A 5831-nucleotide genomic window follows, 5' to 3' on the forward strand; every position below is an offset into this window, starting at 1 on the left:
GCTTTACAGTAAGAGGTGTAACATCTTAAGTTAAAGGGGTTTAGTCGCCTTTATCCAAACTCTTATACTTCCTAATAGGGCTTCATATGGCTGATCCCTGTTGGCACTCCATGAAGTCACCTTCTAGTTAGTATTATAACATTTGTTGTGGAATCATGTCTGCAAATGTTATCTATTAAATAAAAAAGACTCGGCAGATTTTGTTTTTTTTCTGAAAAAAAAAAAAAGACTGTTTTTCCCCTTTATTCAAATTATTGATCTTTCAGTGTCTGTGAAATCCAGTCAAAAGATTCCAAGTTATATGGGAAAAGAGTAAGTTTGTTATTATGCACATTTCTGTGTTGAAATAGGACAGCAATGTTCACAACTGATAGCTGTAAAATGATTTTCTCTGATACTTAAACGGTCCATGGACCATTTAAATGACCATGGACCAAAAAAAAAAAAAAAAAGGTCCATTGACCGAGCTTCCACAAGTTCTTCTACTGTAAATCCTTTCAAGCTAATCTAGGCTCCTATTCATGCAGCTTAAGCTTCTGCGTCTTTGAGCCTCATGGATTATCGCTTGACAGAATCATCTCAAACAATTTACAGTGTGTAGAACACACCCACAATATAAAGAGACCATCATGTAATGACACTTAATCTTTCAGACTGTAACTGCGAGTGACTGTATTCATTCCTCATGGTATTTATACTCTCCGCAGGAGACAAGGCAAATCCCAAGATGTGGCATAGTGAATTAACATTGCACAAGTTGACTCTTCACTTTCACAGCCATATGAGCAGTTATCATAATCACACAAGAGAGTCTTATTATGCATGGTAGTAAATGACTAATCTTTAATGAGACCTACATTTAACCTTCTAATGGCTCTTTATTAGACTAACGAGCTATGCCCCAGTGTGATGTGCATGTGCGAAAAAGAGAAAATGTGTGCGTGTGCAGATTGTATGTGAGTGCAGCAGTGAAACACTAATTAAGCTGTCGGATGGTGGAGCAGATCAGGCAGGCCCCCTGCAGAGTGTTCGGCCTCAGTAGGCAAACTGGCTTCATCTCTCAGCCAGCCAACCCAAATATATCTGAGCACAAACTTCACCAGAGCAGATTTTTGATACTTGACCCAAAAATTTTGAGCCTAGGGAAGCCAGATTAGATTCTCAACCAAAGGCCCAGACTACTGGGTGACTCAGTTGGAAGATGGACAGAGATTTTACCATTGTTCAAGGTGGTGCTTACCAGCAAAGTTTACAGTAAAATGCAATATTCTTGTTCTCTTTGAGCATATAACTATGCATGCTAAATGAAGTCAAAGATAAAGATCGCTGAACAGAAAAAACTATTTCCTCTCGAGCTGAAGAAACCACAAGGTTTCAAACCTCTTCTTTAAAGTGCATAAGAGTGCTTGAAGATACAGCGTCTATTCCAGAAATGGAATCAAATAGTAATTTTGGTTTCAAACTAACAACTGAAGCGAATTAGGCATGACTTGGTGTAGATTTAGAAAACTAGATAATAGTTCTGTGGCCCTGCAATGGACTGGTACCCTGCCTTTCGCCCGAAGACTACTGGCTAAGAAAAAGAAAAAGAACAGGCAATTCAAATTAAACATAAATGGAGCCATTAAAAGGCACATCACCCTAAATGATAGCTGAGACACAAAATATAACACAAAGAATGAAAAAGTCCACCCAAAAACAGTTTAACACAAATGAGAAATTAACAAGGAGTTTGTTTACAGGGCAGAATATTTTAAATAATTTAGTCCAGAAAATCTCCACAGGTTTCTTTTCTCTGATGTTTAATGCAGCTGAAGAGTTTTATTTGTGTGTTTTCACAACTGAAAATGTTCCAGTGTAGCAAGGAGCTAGAGCACACAGGAAAAATATCACACTGTGAGGATCACTGTTTGATTTACAGCTCATTGAGGAAAGTGAATGTGACTATACCTTTATCCAAAATCGCGACAGTGTAGGCTGCAATGTCTTGTTTACATTTTTATTCATGTGTAATACTGACAAAGAGGAGGGTGGCAATAAATATTTATGCATAAAAGTATGTAGTATGGCAACAAGTAGGATCACTTAGACTTATTTAATTAGAATTAAACCGAGAATTGCATGCTCTGTGCATACTTGGGCTTTATATGAACATATTTTGAACTTGATACTGACAAAGTCTGGTCAATCTGATGCAGACTTTTATGCAGCCAGGAAGGGCTGTAGATTATCTCTCAAAATGGTTTGAAGAAGCAAAAGGGTACATAATGGTGTTAAGTTTTTACAAGATGTGCAGTTGAAGATGCAAAACAAAAATATTATACTTTGTGCTGCTTTGTTGTTTTAATCATCCATTTCTTTAACCTGTATCGAGGCCCAGCTTTTGGGGCCAGCAGTTTGAAAAAAGATCTCCAGATCTCATCACTTCCTCCAGATCTTCCACACACAGAGGGGATCCACAAAGAGGTGAAGGGATACAATCTTTTCAACAAGTCCATAGCTTGCCCCAAGACCTCTGTCTGCTGGGACATGCTCAAAACATCTCCTATAGAGGACATCCAGAAGGTATCCTGATCAGATAACAGACGCCCACATCATTGGAAAAAAGCTCTTTTCAGTGCAGAAGAGCAAGAACTCTTTTCCGAGGCTCTAACAGATGGCTGAAGTCCTCAACCCATCACAAAGGGTGAGCCAAGCCACCGTCTGGAAAAAAATCATTTTGCCAGCTTTCAGCTGCACGACTCCCAGTTCATAAGCATAGGTGAGGGCTGGAACAAAGTTTGACTGGTAAATCCCTGGCCTTGTCTTTGAACTCAGCTCTCCCTTCCTGATGGCAGCATGGCACAGTGTTTGCATCACTGCTGCTGCTCCAATTACACTGTCGATCTAAAGTGGTGGTTTGTCTTGTGCTAATTCACTGTACCCTAGTCCTTGGTAAAATCTGTTGGGGATTGTTTTTTTTTTACACATCTGTGGCCAGAGGTTTGTTGTTTCATAATCCTTTCATGGCAGCACATCCTGATTTGGATTTAAATAAATCACTGAAAAAAATTGTGCATATTTCTCACCATATGAATCAGATATGTGTCTCAGTGGAGTTGATGTGTTGTTCACACTGAGTGGCCACAAATTCTCATATGTTTTGTTGCTTTAGTTTTTCATACAACATCTTGTTTAAAGCTTCCAGAGTCATTCAAAAACAAAAAAAAAAATGTCACATCCACCTTTCTGCTTTCTAACATAAAAATATAAACATACTTTTATGTTCGATTGTAATAATTTAAGTTTAAAGTGCTGGGCTACAATGTGACAAACAGCCTGCCTATGACTACCATTCATCCTGGAGGATGCAAAGCTGCTCTCCCAGACTGTTAAAATGGCTGCTTGGAAGCACAGGGATCCTTTTATTGATGCTACACCTTTGATTAATATCCTCAAATCTGTTCCCCATCCAATGGCTGACAGCTTTGGGTCCAAGGCAGGGACACCATTACATCCACAGAAACATACACACACAGAAACACACATACACACAAGCACTGTCAGAGAGTGTTGACACAGTCCAGATGTTGGCAGCCCAGTTCCAAATGAAAGCAGGGCAGGCAGCCAACAACCTGAACCAGTCGCCCCATCAAATAATATGTTTACAATAATACTGTTCTGAGACTCAGGAGACACATGCACATGTGCACATATACATACACAACAGACACCGTTGCACACAAGGAGCATGCAAGCACATCCTGAGTGGAAGGGAAATTAACTAATAGTAAGCCAGTGTACTACATTTGGTGAAGAGCAAGCTTGTTCTGGAACAGAAGAAGGAAAGAATAGAAAAAGAAGGCAGAAAGATGGCAGAGAATAGTGTGCCATGGTGGGACAAATGATCTAATTGAAATGGAAGAAAAAGTCCTAATCATTCTCTTGTTTGGATCTGCATTTTCCTTGCTTATGTCAGTTAGAAAGATTCAGGGGATGGAAAAATTATAGCATACTTGCATAATGTGCCCCGGAGTTGTGGAAGTGACAAAGACAGACAGAAAAGAAAAAGAAAGGACGCCTCTGTCTACATGGAAGGGGCAGCACAGGTCAGATTGCACCTACTGTTTTTCTATTTCAAAAAAAAAAAAAAAAAGTTTTCAAGAATTATCTTCTTTTGGGCTCCAAAAACTTTGTAGACTATGTTTGAAAGTTATATAACCAAACACTGACTCCAGATGCTAAATTCTAAACTTTCCTGTTGCTTTTCTTTTATTTACAAGTAATACGAAGAATTAATCCATCACAAGTTTTATTTTTATTTTCAAGCTGCATATTCTGGATGCCAGCACCATGCTGAGAGTTGATTCTATCTTTTCTCACTCTTTCTATATCACACTCACACTTCTGTTGACACACTGAAAGTGTCTGTACAGGTGTTTTCATCTAATGATTCCTGCATGTAGATACACAACCAAACGTTGTCATGCGGTGTATTTAATGAGCAGCCTCACAGTTCCAGTCCAGCGACTTCAATCAGTTGTTCTTCTCAGCATGTAACTCCTGACTGCCGTGCAACTTTCCGTGCATTTGACATCTTGCAGCTTCACTATCCTTATTATGTACTTCCATGTAAGATCATGTAAGATTTATAAATATTTTTGGTAAAAAAAAAAAAAAAAAAGACTTGTCAGTGGGATGCTATGATATATTGCTAGAATAGGTTGCCTTTTTCCTGAACAATCAAATATATTTTCTTATCTTTAGATTCTTTGGATCAATAAAGATAAGCCGCAACAGTTATTAATGCAAATAATGGACGAATACAATAGTCTGATCTGAACTGAGTCTGTTAATCTAATCCAACAAAACCATGCAAGTGCAGGACTTTTTATCCGGACTTGTTAGAAGGCAGATATTTAGACTGTACAGATGATAATGATGTTCTCAGAGGCAGGTGTCTAAGCCATATCTCCTAATATATTTGAAGCACTGAAATTTTGCTTGGTGACATTTGAGTGGAATTTGAGTATTCCTCTTTCATTTTTGGAGAACAGAGAAACCCCCAAAGTTGGCCAAAAGTGTGTGTGTGAGAAATTAAAATTTTTAGCATCAAAGAATAACTATCAATAGTTAAATTAATATCAACCAATGCAATCTTGCAAAATTCAAACCTACAGGTAACACATGCATGCTTACTGTATTACTGTCATTTGCTTTGTCTCTGCAACAGCATTACCAGGCCTGTAGGGATGGCATCATCTGTCTGTCTGTCTGTCCAGCTTGAGTTATTGCAGGTTAATGGAGGGATTATCGTGCAACTGTGCCATCCCAAGAGAATGAATCCTAATTAGTTTGATGATCCTCGGACTTCTTCTCTTTTGATGCCATGAAGCTTTTGCGTTTGTAGCTTTGACTTGGATATCTTAACAACAGTTTGATAGGTTTCCATGAACGCTGGTACATTCATGTCTCCACAGCATGAAAACCAATAAATCATTATCATGCCAAAAAATTTCATTTCACCATACTGTGGTGTATGACTTTCAGCTTGAATTAATGTCACTCAGATATCCTCTGTATGCACCGTTGGCTCTAAATCTTGTTGCTTTGAAAGATTGCCTATACATAAATGCCACAAAGAAAATTACATTCATAACATTTCCTATGACTGGAAATATGTGAAAACAATACAAAATTTGTAGGGAAATATATCACTGAAGCAAAATACTATTTGAGAAAATTAGTTTTGGAAGAGCTAACTTCACCACAGTTGCATGAAATGCCTGGCACTGTTGAAACATATGGTATGAATTATCTGCACAGCCCTGCAGAGGAGAGAGGCACGAAGA

The sequence above is a fragment of the Telmatherina bonti genome, assembly GCF_933228915.1.
Source record: "Telmatherina bonti genome assembly, chromosome: 13".
NCBI classification, from domain to species: domain Eukaryota; kingdom Metazoa; phylum Chordata; class Actinopteri; order Atheriniformes; family Telmatherinidae; genus Telmatherina; species Telmatherina bonti.